Source organism: Acomys minous (assembly GCF_964271855.1).
Source record: "Acomys minous genome assembly, chromosome: 14".
Taxonomy (NCBI): domain Eukaryota; kingdom Metazoa; phylum Chordata; class Mammalia; order Rodentia; family Muridae; genus Acomys; species Acomys minous.
In genome coordinates, this window is record NC_140496.1 from 42,052,932 (window position 1) to 42,073,292 (window position 20,361).

At 45.1% G+C, this 20,361-nt stretch overlaps 1 long non-coding RNA gene across 1 annotated transcript; it reads right to left on the reverse strand.

The window, feature by feature from the left end:
* Nucleotides 1–8,160: 8,160 nt before the first annotated feature.
* Nucleotides 8,161–18,540, reverse strand: LOC311582590. The gene is made up of 3 exons (XR_014774148.1): nucleotides 18,411–18,540; nucleotides 12,089–12,191; nucleotides 8,161–8,877 (listed from the first exon to the last, which is right to left on the reverse strand). It is a non-coding gene; the product is annotated as an uncharacterized lncRNA (long non-coding RNA).
* Nucleotides 18,541–20,361: the final 1,821 nt, after the last annotated feature.

Below are 20,361 nucleotides of genomic sequence, written 5' to 3' on the forward strand. Positions count from 1 at the left end.
ATCTGGTGTCTTGGATCTTTTGAAAAGAATTATGGGACTTCCCTTTCTGTGTGTGGCTTCTGAAATGGGGTGGAGGTTGGGGCTCCCTGTGGCTACTATGAAGGAGGGGGTCCATTGACTTAAATGTCCTAATTAAGACAGAGCCAGTACTGTTGATGAAAGGGCAATGTCCAGGTCTCTGTCCATCGAGTTATTATTATTATTATTATTATTATTATTATTATTATTATTATTATTATTATTATTCATGTTTGTAGACAGAACAAACTTAGGGGGTGCTGGAGACATGTTTGGTGGTTAAAAGCGCTTCTCCCTAATCCAGAGGTACCCAGGTCGGGCAGCTCATAACTGCCTGTCACTCTAGCTCTTGGGGATCTGCCACCCTCTTCTGGACTCTGTGGGCACCCACATCCATGTAATCCCTGTTTTCTTCTTGCTATACAAGAAGACAGTTTCCCTTTCTTTCTCCAAGATTTTTGTTCAATATTTACATTTCTTAGGTGAACTGACACTTGCTTGTTGGACAGCCTGCTTTGTGGTCTGTGCTGGCTGTTCTGTGTGTCTGAAGCTGTGATGCTGGGTCCACTTCAGGTGCTGCACACCCTGACCATGAGGAGGTTTCTTCTTTTAAATGATGAGCATTTCTTCTAAAGATTTATTTTTTATTTATTTAATGTATGTACATTGCACACCAGAAGGCATCAGCTATCTTTATAAATGGTTGTGAGCCACCATGTGGTTGCTGGGAATTGAACTCAGGACCTCTGGAAGAGCCGGTGCTCTTAACTGCTGAGCCATCTCTCCAGCCCAAAGACAAGGAGTGTTTATCTTTTCACTGGGCTGTACCCCTTAAGTTAAATTCATTAGTTCACTTCAAAATGGAACAAGGGGAAGACCTAAAAATAACATTAAGTCCCTCTTCTCCTTCTGTCCCAGTCTTTCTGGAAATAATTTTCTCCTGGGAACTGGAGACCACAGTTTTTTGAAAGTATGAGACACCCAAGCACTACATAGTTGTTACAGGAAAAAAAATTTTTTTTTTAATTTGGTTTTTGTTTTCTTTTTAAATTTTAGTTTGTGCTACTTTTTGTTTGTTATTCATTTTTGTTTTGTTTTGTTTGAGACAGGGCTTCTCTGTGGAATTGCCCTGGCTGTCCTGAAACTCTCTTTGTAGACAAGTCTGGCTCGAACTCATGCCTGCCTCTGCCTTCGAATGCTGGGATTAAAGGCATGTGCCATCCCACCCAGCAGTTTGTGCTACTTTTAATTATGTGTATTTGTCTTTTAGAGTGTGTACATGAGTGCGTGTGCCCAGAGGCCAGAGGTGCTCAGGCCCTGGAGCTGGAGTTACGGGTGGACACTGGGAGTCGCACTGGGGTCATATGAAAGAGCAGCACAAGCTCTTCAGTGATGGGCCATCTCTTTGGCCCCGCCTTTTGGCCTTTGTAGAATATAGGCACAGGAGACACACCCTACTATGCTAAGAAGCCGGAGGCTTTTCCCTAGAGTTTGAGAGACTCCAACTTAAGTCTAGCCAGGATTTGTAGCTTTGATTCTCAAAGGAACTTGAGGACTAGCCAGGTTAGCAAAGCAGAATTTCAAAGATGTTTTAATACAGGCTTATGCTCGTTTGATATTCTCAGTCAGTGTCAGAGGAGTGGGGTACCCGGGGCCATATACACGCGGGCCTTAAGGTAAGTCAATCGATGTGTCACATAAAGTGCCGATATGTAAAAGGAGTTGTCAGCCTTGCCAATGCAAAACCACAACTCTAGCCTCAAAGGGAATACGTGGTGTTTATTCTTGAGCCAAAAAATGAGTGACCATGGCCTGGGTACCCAGATGTAGGTTACCCCAAATTCCATGTTCCAACATAAAAGCAGATTCATGAAGTTCTTATGGTAAAAGAACAAAGTCATAAAATCAAGACACTTAAAAAATACATCAATGGAAACATCAGAGGGGAGAGAAACAGCAAGTCAATGTCTTAGTTCAGGTTTATTGCTGTGAAGAGACATCATGATTATGGCAGCTCCTTTTTTTTTTTTTTTTCCGAGACAGGGTTTCTCTGTATAGCCTTGGCTGTTCTGGACTCGCTTTGTAGACCAGGCTGGCCTTGAAATCACAGTGATCTGCCTGCCTCTGCCTCCCAAGTGCTGGGATTAAAGGGATGCGCCACCACGCCCGGCTGACTATGGCAACTCTTATAAAGGAAAACATTTCATTAGGGCTGGCTCACAGTTCCGAGGTTTAGTCCATTATCATCATGGCGGGAAGCGTGGCGGCAGGCAGGCCGACATGGTGCTGGAGAGGGAGCTGAGAGCTGTACATCCAGGTCAGATCCGCAGGCAGCAGGAAGAGCCTGCTCTAGGACTGGTTTGAGCTTCTGAGTCCTCAAAGCCCACCCTCTCTCCCAGTGACACACCTCCTCCAACAAAGCCACACCTCCTAAGAGTGCCTCTCCCTGTGGACCAAGCATTGAAACGCTTGAGTCTGGTGGGGGGGAGGGGCATTTATATTCAAACCACCACACAGAGCACACTCATCAAATCAGCTTTTTGGGTTGGTAGAAGCTAGTGGCCTGCTAAGCTAATATAGATCCTATAGGATTTTATCTGTTAATCACAGGTTGTTAGGTCTGACGCAGAGATAGGCCAGAAAAGGCTATTTAGGGAGCCGAAGATTGTTGGGGGTTGGTCTGATGTATTTTGATGCTAATTAATAAAAAGCCATCACACCTGGGCAGGGCAAATGAGATAGGCATGGCTAAGGTTCCCAGGCTTGGAGAGACAGAATCTTGGGAGAGAGAGAGGCCTGAGGAGGAGGAGGAGAAGGTCACCATGGCTTAGATGGAGGAGAAGCAGATGGCTGGCGTGGATGGAGGATTTGGCCCAGATGAAGAACATTAGCAAGTATATGGGGTTATGGATGGGAGGTAGCTTGATAGAAATTATTAGAAGCAGATGGCATGGGGCTGAGGCAGGTATGGGATGCCTGCCCCACTATGGGAACTGGTTTAGGGTATTAATATCTGCCCTGCCTCAGGTTAACTAAGACTATTTTAAAATATAACAGGCGCGTGTGGTTATCTGGGAGGACTACTGCCTCTGTGTGCTAACCTAGGCCAATCCTGGAAGCTTCTAGCCTCTGTACAGTCTAACCTAGGCCTGGACCTAAGCTTTTCTTGAACTGATACTTGCTCTATACCAGGCTGGTCTTGAACTCAGATCTGCTTGCTTGCCTCTGTCTGCTGGGTTAAAGGCTTGATTCCAGCTGGATCACACAGACCTAGAAGATCTTTGGATACGGTCTCCTGCTAGAGCAGCCATGTTCTGAATTAAAATTCCTCTCCAAGGTTGATTTTTTTTTCTAAGACTCTAAGATGGAGGGTTTCTTTCTCCCCCATATCCCCCCAACTTCCCTTCTATCCTTCTTCAGTTCAACCTTTCAAAAATTTAAAATGCAAGTGATATTAAAATGGGGGAGGGGGCAGCTGGAGAGATGGTTCAACCGTCAAGAATGTCCATTGCTCTTTTTTTTTTTTTTTTTTTTTTTTTTTGGTGTTTTGAGACAGGGTTTCTCTGTGTAGCCTTGGCTGTCCTGGACTTGCTTTGTAGACTAGGCTGGCCTCGAACTCACAGCGATCCGCCTGCCTCTGCCTCCCCAGTGCTGGGATTAAAGGCGTGCGCCACAACCGCCCGGCTGCCCATTGCCCTTGCAGAGGACTGGACCTACAGCAGGTGGCTCCCAATCAGCTGTAAGCCCCAGGTCCGTGGGATCCAGCACCACCTTCTGGCCTCTGTGGGCAACTGCACTCATACACTCATACCCCAACATAAATAAAAATACTGCAATTGAGTATTTTTCCCAGTCACCCATTAACTATTTGTAGAAAACCATGAGGTTGCTGAGAAAGGTAACTGATCAGTTACTGGGTGGAAATAAGTGGTTTTCTGAAAAATAAATTGTGCTTTGTATAGAGTATTTATCTAGTGGGGACCTGGGCAAATATAAAGCAGTCTGAATACATAAATAATCATCTGGCATCTACTGACATTTTTGAAACTTAAATATTAATGATTGAAACAGTTGGTGGGTTTTTCTGTATTTATTAGGAATTTGGTTTGTCTTTAAACCAAGGCTGAAAAGGACACAGGAGAAAAACTAATAAAATGAGAGTCATCTATTTAAAAATTGTAAATGTTTTAGCTGGGCATGGTGGCTCACGCCTATAATCCCGGCAGTTGGGAGGCAGAGGCAAGCGGATCACTGTGAGTTTGAGGCCAGCCTGGTCTACAAAGCGAGTCCTGGACAGCCAAAGCGAACACAGAGAAACCCTGTCTCAAAACACCAAAAAAAAATATATATATATATATACACACACACACACACACACACACACACACATATATATACGTATATATATTTTTTATGTGTATGGGTGTTTTGTCTGCATGTATGTCTGTGCACCACATACATGCTGTGCCCTTGTTGGATCCCTAAAACTGGAGTTACGGATGATTGCAAAGCTCCGTGTGGGTGCTGGCAATTGAACTTGGGTTCTCTGGAAGAGAAGCTAATACTTTTGCCTACTGAGCCATCTCTCCAGCCCTAAGAGCTGTCATTATAAGTGTAGTGTAATGCTAACCTCTTAGGCTTACACACTTAAGAGGACATCAGAGAAAAATCTGGCATCTGGGCAGCCTTGCTATTTGAAACCCTGGTGTATAGCTGTTTGCTCTGACAAAATAAGTCTTTTATCATTGTGTATGTGAGAAACGATTGTACATAATCTATTTGTAATAACTAACACTGCTCCTGAACCTGTAATGAATTTAAATTTTTCATTGCCGATGCTATAGATTTATCCTGCTAAAGATTTGAAAGTTTCCTTTAGAAGTAAAAATTAAATTAATGTAATGAGTTTCTCCACAGTTATTTGTTTGTTTGTTTGTTGTTTTGTTGTTGTTGCTTTGTTTAATGAGGCTAAACGTTTGCTGGTTCTTTTATATGCAAATCTGTACACAATTATTAAGTCTTCAAATAAGTTGGGTTTTGTTTGGTTTTGGTTTTGAGTTTTTGGTTTTTTGGTTTGTTTTAGACAGGGTCTTATTGTGTAGCCTTAGCTACACTTAGATCCACTTGCCTCTGCCTCCCACTGGGATTAAAGGCTTGAGCCACCTACCTCCTGGAATGGTGCAGCCAATGTTTAGGGTGAGTTACTTCTATTAAGTCAGCCTAGAGATGCCCTTATAGTCAAGCCTAAAGGGTTGTTTGTCTCTTGGATAGGTGATTCTTGATCCTGGCTAGTTGACAATATTAATGATCCCGGTGCCTAGTAGATAATTATTTGTTTGTTTAGTTTGTGTCATAAACATGTAAGGGCCACCAGCAGGTGCCCAGAGTAGATAAGTATAATGACGTCAGCCATATGCTGAACGAGCGTGATAAGAGTGGTGTAGAAAGCTAGATTAACAGAAACGTGTGAATTAGAAATGATAAGGTTAAGTATAAAAACCCTGAGAAGAAGCAGTCAGTCATCTTGCCTTCACCATGACTGCCTAAACACGGCTAGTTCGTGAACGAGATCCACCGACGCAGACGCGGACCGAACCTCTGACGATCCGAAACCGAAAGACTTCGGATTAGCACCGAGCGGTCGAGCAAACAACATCGCGGCTCTGAACCTGACGAGCTGGACACGACTCTTCGATCAGGTCGTATATCCTTATGCTAGGAGATGTTAGATGCCACTCCTATTTAAGATAGTGTTAAGTATATAGATTATGCCGGTATTAGAAGATTGTAACAAATGGAATGGTATTGGTGGTTCACACTAGTAGTGGCCACCATAGCTTTGGTGTGGTGTTGTTTTTGCATCGCTTTCTTACTGGAACACCCAGTGAGTTTCAATAAACGCCTTTGCTCCACTATCACTAACGTGTCACAGACTGAGTCTCTTCGGGATCCTGAGTGCAGAGTGCTCAGTGCTCTCGACAGTTTGGTTTTTGAGACAGGGTTTCTCTGTGTAGCCTTGGCAGTCCTAGACTCGCTTTGTAGACCAGGCTGGCCTCGAACTCACAGTGATCCACCTGCCTCTGCCTCCTGAGTACTGGGATTACAGGCGTGCGCCACCACACCCGGCTCTAGTAGATAATTATTAAGTGAATATTCATCCATTTAATGATGTTTTGTTAGTACCTACTCTGTGCCAGCTGCTATAAAAGGTCCTGGAGATGTTTAATCCTTGTCCCCATGGACACTGTACTAGGAAAATCTATAGTGCAAAGACATTCTAGGTTAATTAATAACCACCCACGCCACTATGCAGCCTAGAACTTAGGAATGCTTTAAAGGCATAGGCTAGAAAGCTGTGGGTGGGAAGAGCCAGGGATTGGATAAGTAGGCTTGCTTACTGTGGAGAACGCAAGAGGGAGAGCTTCCGGGAAGGAGCCGCAACAGATGAGTAGATGAAGGGGTGAAAAGGACGGCTGCCCGGCCGTTCTGGCTTCTGCTGGTTTACTTCACTGTTGAGTGGACGCCCCTCTCTAACGACTGGCACTCGGTACAACCAAATTGAGTGTGGCGTTTCTCAAGCCCCTTTCCTCCCACAAAGTTAATTTAGTGATGAGTTTGGAGCCCAGGCAAGTCTGGGATTTTGGCCAGAACTGTAAGGACAGACATTTCTTCCTCAGGAGATTGTACTTGAGAGAAAGGGCAGAGTGGACCGAGGCAACCTCTGGGCTCAGGGATACCTGAGACTCGAGGAGAAACAGTTGGGTTAGGGTTCACATAGCCTGCAAAGCTGTTAAACTGACTGGGTATGGTGGCTCACATCTGGGATCCCATTGCTTGAGAAGTTGACACAAGAGGACAGAGTGCTGAGGCTACAGAGTCCCTGTTTAGAACAACAACAAAAATTGTTGTGTTGAGCAAATAATCTCTCTATTTTTTAAAAATTAGGCTTACACTAGTTTACACAAGGGATCAGTCAGTTGTAACTTAAGTATCTTTATTAACATAACAATTTTGACTAACATCATTCCTCTTCGAAGTCCAAGGAAGTTGGAGAAGGCCAACCAAAGTCCTTACCGGGCATTATTTAGCCAAGAGGAGGGACACACCAAACAGTATTTCATGTGGCAGAAAGTTCCCAGTTCCCAAGTCCCGCTCTCTCCCTTCCTGTCTCTTCCCTTTTTCCTTTCTTCCTTCCGTTCTTCTTTTCTTTTTCCCCTCTCTTTTCTTTTTTTCTTTCTTTAGACAGAATTTTGCTCCTCAGGATGACCCAAAACTCACTCTGTAGCCCAGGCTAGCCTCAAATTTGCAATCTGCCTCAGCTTCCAAAACACAAGGATCACAAGTGTGGGCCACCACGTCCTCTTCTGCAGGTCGTACAGACTATACAACCTTTTCGCTAGCTACCCAGATATTTTTGGCCTGCATGTTTGGTTGTGTGTCTAACAATGGATATCCTGAAGGCAGGCAGGTAAGGGCGGATAGGAACCAGAGCTTTCCTAGATCCTTTAAGGGAAGGGAGGCTGGAATATACAAGATGCTGAAAAAAATCACAGTAAAAACTTGGATTTGAGAATGGAGAGCTGGCTTTAGCTGGCCTATGAACACGCAGAGCCAGGTGACCTGACAGGTTTCTCTAAAGAAACTCAGAGAGAGAAACCACACTAGTGGGTCACAGTTGCCACCTAGTGCCGGATGTCGGTGTTTGCAAGTTCTTTTCTGGCTGTTTCCATAGGGAAGTTTCAGGGTCCAAGTAGGGGGAAGCCTTTTCAAACCATACTTGCAATGTCTTTCCTCAACTAGCTTAGCTGGCACACGTTAGGCCCTGCGTCAAGGCAACTGCACAGGGAGCTGAGAAATCGCTCTACTCTATGACATTACATTTGTGTCTTATTTTAACCCTCTAGAATGATGCGGATTTTAGAAACTGATTAGGCAGGGTTTTGGTCTGGCTGTTTGTTTATTTTAAAAGATTTATTCTATAGGGCTGGAGCTATGGCTCAACAGTCACTTAATGCTCTTTTTTTTTTTTTTTTTTTTTTGGTTTTTCGAGACAGGGTTTCTCTGTGAAGCCTTGGCTGTCCTGGACTGACTTTGTAGACCAGGCTGGCCTTGAACTCACAGCGATCCGCCTGCCTCTCACTTAATGCTCTTGCAGAGAGAACCCGGGTTCCATTTCCAGCCACTGCAGATGGCTCACAACTGCCTGTAACTCCAGCCCCATGGGATTTTACACCCTCTTCTGGCCTCCTTGGGCACTTGCACGCACGTGGTGCACTTATACACACTCAAGCACAAGTTAATGAAACTTAAAAATGAAAAAGTTATCTTAAATACTTAAAAATCTATGTGTATGTCTGCATGTATGTCTGTGTACCCTGTGTGAGGGGTGCCCACGGAGGGTGGAAGAGAACATTGGGTCCCCCGGAACTGGAGTTACAGGTAGTTGTGAACTGCCATATTGGTGCTGGGGATTAAAGAAAGCCTCTAGACCGCTGGTCTCTCTCTCTTAGCTCTAGCATGCATGCATGCATTTTGTGCAGGACTATCCCCCAAGCCAAGCTGTCTCCATCTTCATCAGATCGCTTGTTTCTGCTTGCAGAAGATCGCCACCCTGGGTTTGTTGGCCGCTGACTTTCCTCCATAGAAGGAAGGTTGAGAAGAGCCGTGGGTTGAGTAACCAGACACTCCTAACAGCTGCATGCATTCTGCCGCAGTGGCGCGTGGCCGCAAGGAGGAGACGGTGTGTACAGGCCAGAAAGTATGAGGGGAGAGTCATCCATTTCTGTGGCTGTGGGTCGGTCATCCATGCTGGGTACAGACTTTCAAGTGTGACCTTTTGTGGGGTGAGCACCCAAACTCCTGCAAGTGGTGAGAGAAATTGTAAAAATTAGTCTTTTCTGTCAACATTGAGAAACTTTTGTGTATGACAACCCTCCCCACCCCGTTTTGCTGGGTTTTGTTGTTGTTGTTGTTTTGGTTTTAATTTATTTATTTTATTGTTTTTAAAATTACATGTATTATTAGTATTATCTATATTACCCGTAGGCCCGGCTAACAATCAATTAAGACACAGACACTTGTTATATTTTAAAATAGCCTTAGTTAACCTCGGGGAGGGGAGATATCAACCCTCTACACTACCTCCCATAGTGGGGATCCCTGCCTCAATCCCATGCCATCTGCTTCCAATAACTTCTATCAAGCTACCTCCCATCCATAATCCCAAATACTTGCTGGTGGTCTTCATCTGGATTCTCCATCCACGCCAGCCATGTGCTTCTCCTCCAGCTAACCCATGGTGGCCTTCCTCTCTTCACTTTTGGTCTCTCCTTTCTCCTGGTGGAGATCCTTCTTCTTCCCAGAATTCCTCTCTCTCTTAGCCCCACCTATCTCCTTTGCCCTGCCCAGGTGAGATGGCTTTTTATTAAGCAAATGGTCAGTCACACACAACAAACAGTAATTAGCATCAAAATACATCAGACCATCCTCCAACATTATTATGTATACAGGATTCTGCCTGCAAGTCAGAAGAGACCCCCAGATCTCATTATAGATGGTTGTGAGTCACCATGTGGCTGCTGGGAATTGAACTCAAGACCTTTGGAAGAGCAGTCACTGCTCTTAACCTCTAAGCCATCTCTCCAGCACCCTAACCTTCCATTTTGTAAAAACATTTATGCAATTAAAAAAAAATTCTTCCATACCTGATAAAGCTTTTATGTAGAAAAAAGATCCTGCAGCATTCCTAGAACTTAAGTGGCTGACCCCTTCTTCCCACCTTCCTTCATAGTCTCTGACCAATTCTTTTAAAATTAGCCAATCACAAAAGACCGTGAGGTCAGATTCCCGGCCAATGGGGAAACGACAGTCACTACGGGCATGAGAATAAAATCCAAATGCACATGCTCTCCCTGCGTGCTTGCTCTTCTGTGTCTGTGAGTAGCATGCCCTTCAGATCAGAAGCTAAGCTTTGCTACGTCGGGGCACTAATTAGACTTGTGGTCTCTCTTTTTTTTTTTTTTTAACCCCAAACCTATTTCTGATGGCAGCCAGCTCTTTACTATGTACTGTAAGCCCAACAAATGCATGGTTCTCCAGGGTAAACTGCCCAGCTTTATGTGCATTTGCTTCCCTGCCTGTCACCTGCAGGGACCCCTCACCTCAGCTTTCTGCTCCTGCCATCATGCCTGCCTGTTTGCCAAGCAGCTGGCTGTCCCTCTGCAACTGCAGGCCCAAATAAACTCTGTCTTCCCTAAATCACTTTTAGTCAGTGTTTAAACACAGCACCAAAAACCTACCTAGCACACAAGCCTTGCTACACAGGACCCTCATCAGAGGAGAAAGGGCTGCCGCGCGTGCCTTACTGCATTCACTCACACTAACTTGCCATCTTCCTTAAACTCGGCTCCAGGTAGCATCCTTGACATCTTTACCTCGCAAGCCTCTGTTCCAACTCCAGCTCTACCACCACCACCACCACCAACCCCCGCCCCCAGTCACCTCTTAACGGCTCTGTTTTTTCTCCCCTTCTTTGAATCCTCATCCCTGTCTTCCTCTTCGTCTGGTCGCCTCTATCCAACCGCCCCTCCCCCTTACCCAGAAACACTCTTTCAGACACCTAGGGATTTGTACAGGGAACTCTGGGAACAACTAAACACCACTCTCTGGGAAACCATCCTTCTTCATGAGGTGGCTAAGAGGGATCGTGGTACGCATGTCTGATTGGTCCTAAATACCGGCCAATTAAGGTAACTGAGCAAGGATCCCTCCACCTTCATTAAAGAATTACAAGGACAGGCCAGGTATAGGGGCACATGCCTTTTTTGAAAAAAATATTTTATTTAGTTTTTTTAAACTCCTGTTTTATGTCAGTCTACCCTAGCTGACCAGGCACACCAATCTGGACGCTGGGACAAAAGCTTCAGAAACTAGACCAGACACTCCAGAATCGTTTCCCTACTTTATGAGACACAGTCTTCAAGGTCTTTAACGGCTGGGAGGAATCTTCAATAGTTGGAACAAGCTGAACCAGACCGGCCTAAACCTAAGGCTGCAGCTACAGCAGCTGCTCCGCCCATCCCAGCAGGTGCTAGAGCTCCATCTAGTGGCTGCCTAATTTAAGTCCAAGCGATTTAAACCAGCCTTGGTCTGAGAAGGCCATCCTGTTATCAGGTGCTCAGCCGGGACATTTCAGACTAGAATGCCCAAAGACACTGGGTTACAAGCCTCCCCGCAAGAACCACTGGACGCAACAGTTTCCCCCTCTGCTTTGTGAGGGAGGCCCACCTTCCATCCCAGGCCTTATCTGTGCCCCTGACTTTGTCCTGGACTGGGAGGAGCCTTGTAACACAGGCATTGTCCTTCTTTGAGGACTGACAGAGTTCTAAGGCTCCTCCCCCCCCAAAAAAACCTCTTGTTTTGGGGCTCATGTATACATCTCCTCTCTGAGTCTGTTTATCAATTGGCAAAGACCAGGCCCCGGCAAGAGGCAGTTTCCCTTCTAGTGGACAAATGCCACAACGACCACACCTTTACACAAGTCTGTTTCTCATCGCACATGGGATCAAAACAAAAACATGTTTACATCCACTACAAATGAATATCTTTTCTGTGTTTCAAATGTCACATTTCATTTTTATTATTTTTATATTATTATTATTATTAATTATTGGGCTTTTTGAGACAGGGTTTCTCTGTGTGGCCTTGGCTATAACCGCTTCCCCCACTACCACCTACAGCAGTTGGGAGAGCTGGCTCTGGGGTCATGAGAGTGGGTGAGCTGGCCCTGTCCCTTGCTGGCTGCAACACAGTAGGGCCAACCCTGATGATGAAGGTACAGGTGAGGCAGCCCCAAGGGTGTGAGAGCAGGAGAACTGTCCCAGTCCCTCCCAGGCTGCAGCACTAGGGAGGGTGGGCCCAGAACTGTGACTGGGCAGCAGAGTGGAGCTGACTTTTAGAGGATGTGAGTGCCAGTGAGCTGGCCGGAGGTCATGACAGCAGGATAGCTGGCCCTGCCTCCTGCCAGTGGTGGCACTGGGTAGCCTAGCTGGAGCAGTGCTGGAGAACTCACCCTGTAAGTGCCAATAAGGGAGAGATGAAGGGATGAGCAGCTCAGCTACTACCCAGGTCCAGGTCCAGGCATCTGAGATGATCCGCCTCCAAATCTATGCCATCTATCAATGGTTGGAACATATGAAAGGGCCAGTTGTGATCCAAAGATGCAGAATCTCCATGACACAGGGCAACAACAAGATAACTGGGAGGAGTCCCGATGAGGATCCAATATTGATGATGTCACAGAAGCCAGAGATCTCAAACCAGACCAATGACTCATGGCAGTGACCATATGCAAGTAGAGATGTGTTAACAGGAGGATGTACTGCGCGACACACTGCAACACACTACAGTTTCCATGATGAGATGTTTTCAATGATTTGTTTTGTTGTTGTTGTTTTCTCGAGACAGGGTTTCTTTGTGTTAGCCTTGGCTGTCCTGAACTCACTCTGTAGACCAGGCTGGCCTAGAACTCACAATGATCTGCCTGCCTCCGCTTCCCAAGTGCTGGGATTAAAGGCGTGCGCCACCACACCCAGCTTGTTATTATTTGTTTAAGGTTTATTTATTTATTGTATATGAGCACTCTATTTACATGTACACCTACATGCCAGAAGAGGGCATCAGATCTCATTATAGATGGCTGTGAGCTACCACGTAGTTGTTGAGAATTGAACTCAGGACCTCTGGAAGAGCAGACAGTGCTCTTAACCTCTGAGCCATCTCTCCAACCCTGTTGCTGTTGTTTGTTTGTTTGTTTTGGGGGAGGGTACAAGGGCAAAGGGTGCATATGAGGGGACAGGGAGAGGAGCGGGACGGGGGTGCTTGATGTGAAACTCACAAAGAATAACAACAACAACAAAAAAGTCTTGTTAGGTTATACAATTTAACATGGTATGGTGTCACAGCCTTTAATCCCAACACTTGAGAGGCAAAGGCAGATGCATCTCTATTAGTTCAAGGCCAGCTGGGGCTACATAGTGAGACACTGCCTCAAAACCTTTTTTGGGGGGGGGCATTCAAGACAGGGTTTCCCTGTGTAGCCCTGGCTGTACTTGAACTCCCTTCTATAAACCAGGCTGGCCTCAAACTCAGAAAGATCCTCCTATCTTGGCCTCGGCCTGTGCCACCACCCCCTGACAATTTCAGCAATTTTTAGAGAGAAATTATTAATTTAATTTGATTTGTGCAATAGTCATGGATAACAAAAACAATAGGATATAACATTACTTTTTGTCAATTGGGATGCCACTGGGTACTGGACACTTTAAATCCTTTTTTAACTAATCGCTATTGAGTTTTTGTTTGTTTTGTTTATTTATCTTATTTTTAAAAATTATTAATTTATTCAGATTACAACTCAATTGTTATCCTATCACTTGTATCCTCCCGTTCCTCCCTCCCTCCCACTTTCACCCTATTCCCCTCCCCTAGGTCTATGACCAAGGGGGTCTCCTCCCCCACTATCTGGTCACAGGCTATCAAGTCTCATCTTGGTAGCCTGCTTATTCTTTCTTTGAGTGCCACCAGGCCTCCCCACCAAGGGGAGGTGGTCAAATATGGGGCACCAGAGTTCATGTCAAAGTCAGTCCCCGCTCTCCACATAACTGTGGAGAATGTCCTGTCCATTGGGTAGATCAGAGTAGGGGTTCAATGTTTACTATTGTATTGTCCTTGGTTGGTGCAGTAGTTTGAGCAGACCCCTCCTCACTATTGGTTTTTTTTAAACAGTTATCGTTTTTTTGTTTGTTTTGTTCCTTTTTTTACAAGATAGAGTTTCTCTGTGTAACCCCGGCTGTCCTGGAACTCAGTCTTTAGACAAGGCTGGGATTAAAGGCATGAACCACCATGCCTGATGACTCTCTGGGCACCTTCATTTGTCTATTGCTAGGGCCACCTGCTCAGAGCCCTCTGCTTTCTCCTCCCTCCTCCTACATTTTCTTTTCTCTTTTTTTTTTTTTTTTTTTTGAGACAGGGTTCTCTGTGTAGCCTTTAGCCCTGGCTGTCCTGGACTCACTATGTAGACCAGGCTGGCCTCGAACTCACAGAGATCCTCCTCCGCCTCTGAGTGCTGGGATGAAAGGCGTGCGCCCCCACGCCCCGCTTCTACATTTTCCTGATTGATGATTGATATGGCAGGGCCAAGCTTACTGTGCTTTTTTTTTTTTTTCAAATATCTCAGTTAAATTTCCTCTGTATGGTGAGGATTACAGGAGCTACAATACCAATAAAAGTCTAGGAAAACTTACTCTGTACTCACTAGACAGCTGTGCTAACTGAATAATACTAGTCTCTAACACTGCTAAAACACCGTCTTAGTTCGGGTTTCTGTTGCTGTGCTCAAACACCATGACCAAAAGCAACCTGGGGAGGAAAGGGTTTATTTTATCTTACAACCTGGAGGCAGGAGTTGATGCAGAGGCCGTAGAGAAGTGCTGCTTCCTGACTTCCTCTTCATGGCTTGCTCAACCTGCTTTTTTTTTTTTTTTTTTTTTTTTTTTGGTTTTTCCAGACAGGGTTTCTCTGTGTAGCCTTGGCCATCCTGGACTCACTTTATAGACCAGGCTGGCCTCGAACTCACAGCGATCCACCTGCCTCTGCCTCCCGAGTGCTGGGATTAAAGGCCTGTGCCACCACGCCCGGCTTCAACCTGCTTTCTTATAGCACTCAAGACCGTCCCCAGCCCAGGAAGGAGGCCACCACAGTAAGCTTGACCCTACCACATCATCAATCAAGAAAATGTACCATAGGCTTGCCCTCAGCCAATCTGGTAGGGACATTTTTCTCAATTGAAGTTCCCTCTTCTCAAAGGACTTCAGCTTGTGTCAAGTTGACACAAAGCTAGCAACAGAGATACATTTTAACTTAGACTTACAACACTGAATAATAAGAAACATTTCCTGGCCGGGCGTGGTGGCGCAGGCCTTTAATCCCAGCACTCGGGAGGCAGAGGCAGGCGGATCGCTGTGAGTTCGAGGCCAGTGTGGTCTACAAAGTGAGTCCAGGATGGCCAAGGCTACACAGAGAAACCCTGTCTCGAAAAACCAAAAAAAAAAGAAAGAAAGAAAGAAAGAAAGAAAGAAAGATTTCCTGTCTACCTGTAAATTCTTTTTATTTATTTACTTTATGTGTGAGTGCTCTATCTGCATGTTTACCTGCCGGCCAGAAGAGGGCACCAGATTCCAGTATAGATGAGTGTGAGCCACCGTGTGGTTGCAGGGATGTAAACTCCTTTTAAAAACAAGGTTTTCAAGGTAATTTTGTCCAATTTAAAGAAAAAAAAAAATCTAGCCAGATGGTTGCACACCTTTAATCCCAGCACTTGGGAGGCAGAGGCAGGTGGATCTCTGTGGGCTCAAGGCTAGCCTCATCTACAAAGCAAGTCCCGTACAGTCAGGGCTACCCAGAGAAACCCTGCCTCAAAATAAATAAATAATTAAAAAAAATAAGGAAAAAAAATCTAAAAGAAAATAATCTAAAGTAAAAAATGTATGACTATGTACACACATTATTTATATATGTTTACAGTTCACAGTGTTTACGTGATATCAAATTAGCTTAAGTAAATTGCATAAACTGATGACATGACCACTCCATAGTATAATTATGGGGAAGTTTTATTGTAGGTATGAGAGAGAAAACAACCCGAGGTATCTGGAAGAATTCAGATAGTAGACTGAACATGGCCTGGGCTTCTCTGCAAGAGACAAAATAGCAGGGGGATAGAGACTAGGGAGAGCATAGTGAGAGAAGCGGGAGCAGAGGGGAGAGAGAGAGGGAGAGACAGACAGACAGACAGACAGACAGACAGACAGAGACAGAGAGAGACAGAGACAGAGAGACAGAGAGACAGACAGAGACAGAGACACAGAGATAGAGACAGAGAGAGACACAGAGAGATAGAGACAGAGACACACAGAGAGAGAGGGAGACAGAGAGACAGACAGACAGAGACACAGAGACAGAGAGACAGAGAGACAGAGACAGAGAGAGACACAGAGAGAGAGAGGGAGACAGAGAGACAGAGAGACAGAGAAAGAGACAGAAAGGGAGAGACAAAGACAGAGAGAGAAAGGGAGACAGAGAGAGACAAAGAGAGCACGCCCAAACATGGAGAATAGCAGGGCTATAAGGAGACTGAGTGAGCCGGGCGTGGTGGCGCATGCCTTTAATCCCAGCACTCAGGAGGCAGAGGCAGGCAGATCGCTGTGAGTTCGAGGCCAGCCTGGTCTACAAAGCGAGTCCAGGACAGCCAAGGCTACACAGAGACCCTGTCTCGAAAAACCAAAAAAAGGAGACTGAGTATCCAGGGGGAGGGAAGCCTGTGAGTTAGAGGGAGTTTGGTGCAGAGGATGAGATGAGAAAGGCAGCACAGGAACTTGTGATACTGAAGGTGCCGGGAGGCCAGCATGTGTTCTGAGTCATATGTCCCTTCAGCCAGAGGTAAGGGACATACCTTTCGGACGATGAGAACTGGTTTCACAAGTTTCAGAGCACTGCTGGCTTTCCTCCGAAACAACAGTCCAGGTTGGCCTCATTTTTGAATACTTGGACTGCCGTTTGTTTGTTTGTTTGTTTGTGGAATTGAAGTTTCCTTTGTACCTGATAGACATTATCATTGAACTAAAAATACAAAGTTAGTCCAATCTCTTTTCATTCATAGTATAAGAAAAGTTTTGAAAAACGTTAGACAGCATCTTAGTCAGTCACTCTTTAGTTAATCATTGTCTTGGCTCTGGTTCTAGAAGGGATCTAAAATGCTCTTATGGTGTGGGGAAGTAGACGGCCTCCTGCACAGCGTAGCTTCTGTTCTGGAAACAGCTGCCCCCTTACCTCAGGGGCGGCACTCTAGGCTCTGCTGCCTCTAGAAACTGAAGAAACAATTGCTATCTTTCTTTCTTTCTTTCTTTCTTTCTTCTTCTTCTTCTTTTTCTTCTTCTTCTTCTTCTTCTTCTTCTTCTTCTTCTTCTTCTTCTTCTTCTTCTTCTTCTTCTTCTTTTTGGTTTTGGTTTTTCAAGACAGGGTTTTTCTGTGTAGCCTTGGCCATCCTGGACTCACTTTGTAGACCAGGCTGGCCTTGAACTCACAACGATCCAACTGCCTCTGCCTCCCGAGTGCTGGGATTAAAGGCTTGTGTCACCACTGCCCAGCCAAAACCTGATTCTTTTTTAAAAATAATTTTTATGTATTTATTTTATGTACATTTGGCATTTGGTATACATGAATATCTGTGCGAGGGTGTTGGATCTTCTGGAACTGGAGTTACAGACAGTTGCAAGCTGCCATGTGGGTGCTGGGAATTGAACCTGGGTCCTCTAGAAGAGCAGCCAGTGCTCTTAACCACTAAGCCATCCCTCCAGCCCCTAAAACCTGATTCTTAACTCAGAGTTTTTTTAAATATCTGCCAAATTTTACCTAAATGTTATGCAACAGCTACATCAGCTAAAATTTAAAGCATAGGTTGCTCATCCAGACTGCTGTAGCTGCTGAGTGTTCACTAACATATTTGGAGGACTGTAGTGGTCAGAGGGCCTAATGTGGATAAATTTTGACCCTCTGTTGTGCTTCAAATGAGAAATGTGCCCTTGAGGCTCATGAGTTTGAACACTGGATCCTTTGTACCTGACAGAATAGACTGTAGTAGCAATAAAGTTTTTTTTTTGTTGTTGTTGTTTTTAGTTTTTAGTTTAGTTTAGTTTTGTTTTGTTTTGTTTTGTTTTTTGGTTTTTCCAGATAGGGTTTCTCTGTGTAGCCGTGACTGTCCTGGACTCGCTTTGTAGTCCAGTCTGGCCTCGAACTCACAGCGATCCGCCTGCCTCTGCCTCCCGAGTGCTGGGATTAAAAGCGTGCGCCACCACGCCCGGCTCTAGTTTTTAGTTTTTCAAGACAGGGTTTCTCTGTGTAGCCTTGGCTGTCCTGGACTCGATTTTGTAGACCAGGCTGGCCTCGAACTCACAGAGATCCAGCTGCCTCTGCCTCCCGAGTGCTGAGATTAAAGGTGTGCAGCGCCGCCGCCTAGATAGCAATGAGATTTTTTGTTTGTTTGTTTGTTTGTTTTTTAAGTTGGAGTTACTCACAGGAGTCTAGGCCAGGTGTGTTTGTTTGTTTTTTAAGTTGGAGTTACTCACAGGAGTCTAGGCCAGGTGTGGTGGTGCAAGCCTTTAACCCTAGCACTTGGGAGGCAGAGGCAGGTGAATCTCTGTGAATTCAAGGCCAGCCTGGTCTACAAAGAGAGTCCAGACCAACCAAGGCTACACAGAGAAACCCTGTGTGGGCAGGAACCCACAACCAAAAGTGAAACCAAACTAATAGGAGTCTAAGGGGTAAGGGTTACTTACAAGGAGGAAGCCCCAAGCAACAACAGCAGCAGGAGGAGCAGCAGCAGCAGGAGGAGGAGGAGCAACAGCAGCAGCAGCAGCAGCAGCAGCAGGAGCAGCAGCAGCAGCAGCAGCAGCAGCAGCAGCAGCAGCAGCAAAAAACCCAACCCAACATGGGTGGTCTCTAAAACCTTGCAGGAGGCCTGGTGGTCCAAAATTTCTTCTTGAGATTGGCAGCACTGGTTTACTGCCTTTTTGTTTTGTCTTGTTTTGTTTTTGTATAAGGGTTCCCTTTCCCCACATTCGCAGCAGAATTTGATGTCATCTGTATTCCTGATGATGGACTGGGTGACGCTGTTGTGGTGTTCTGATCCAAGACCGAGACCAAGACCAAAGACTTAGACTCAATTCAGATGTGGATTAAACGAATTTATTCTTGCTGCTTGCAGAAGCACAGCAGCCTTAGGGCCAAACAGCACAGCCTGCAGAAGGGGACTGAAGGAAGGGTTAATAAAGGTGGACGTTACCTATGGATCCACAGCTGGACAAGAAAATTGTTTTCCTCTACTTAGTTGTTTCTCTATCCCATTTATAGTAGTAAAAACACCACTTTACCCCAGCCCTGCATTGAAAAGTAAAGTTTACAGGGCTGAAGAGATGGCCCAGAGGTTAAGAGCACTGGCTGCTCTTCCAAAGGTCCTGAGTTCAATTCCCAGCAACCACATGGTGGCTCACAACCATCTATAATGTGATCTAGTGCCCTCTTCTGGTCTGCAGGTGTACATGCGAGCAAAACACTATACATAATAATAAATAAATAAGTCTTTTAAAAAAAAAAAAAGAAAAGTAAAGTTTACAAAAGCAGAAAGCAAGTGGCTAAATCCTTCACAGCAGGAACACCGTTATCTCACCCTAATCTCACCTGCAGGCCACTAGCATCTCTCAGGCATTCCAGGGCAAAGGTTGACATTCCTTAAGGGATGCCTGGTGCCATATTGTTTCTTTAGCCATCACAGGGGAGTTATGTGTAAATGCTCTCACAGGACTAAGCACTCTGGGCGAAGTGTCACTGACTGGGATAGAACAGGCAGTAACGCACGCCTTTAATCCCAGCACTCGGGAGGCAGAGGCAGGCAGACCACTGTGAGTTCGAGGCCAGCCTGGTCGACCAAGTGAGTCCAGGACAGCCAAGGCTACACAGAGAGACCTGTCTTGAAAAACAAAACAAAACAAACAAAGAAAAAAAGAACAAGCAGTGACATAGTGCCATCAGGCTGTTACGTCCCTACAAAGTAGACTCTTATAGAAGTTTAATCTGTATTTCCCTGATGGCTAAGGATGGTGAACACATCTTAAGTGTTTAATAGCCAGTTGTCTTCATTTCTTCTTTTTAAATGAAATGTCTTTCATTATGTGTGTATATCATGATGTGTATGTACCGTGCATATGTGTGTGTGTATCCACAGGGGCCTTTTTTTTTTAACCTCTAATTTTATTGGCACCTGCTGTAATATCGCCTTCTTACTTCTAATTTCATTAGAGTTTTCTTTTCCTTTTGGTTATTTTGGCTGAGGGTTTGTCAATCTTGTTTATTTGTTTGAAAATCCAATTCTTTGGGCTGGAGAGATGGCTCAGCAGTTAAGCGCATTTGCTACTCTTGCAGAGCACTGGAGCTTGGTTCCTAGCACTGAGCGGCTCACAACTGCCTGCAAATCTAACTTTTCTGGCCTCCATGGGCACCAGAATCCACAGGCACATACCTATACACAGAAGCACACACACACATCATTAATAACAAGAATAACAACAACAACAAACTTTGAAAACTATCCTAGCCTTGTATTATTTCATCAATCTCTTCCTTGATCTTCATTTTTTGTTTTTGTTTTGTTTGTTTGTTTTTCAGTTTTTTGAGACAGAGTTTCTCTGTGTAGCCTTGGCTGTCTTGGACTTACTTTGTAGACTAGGCTGG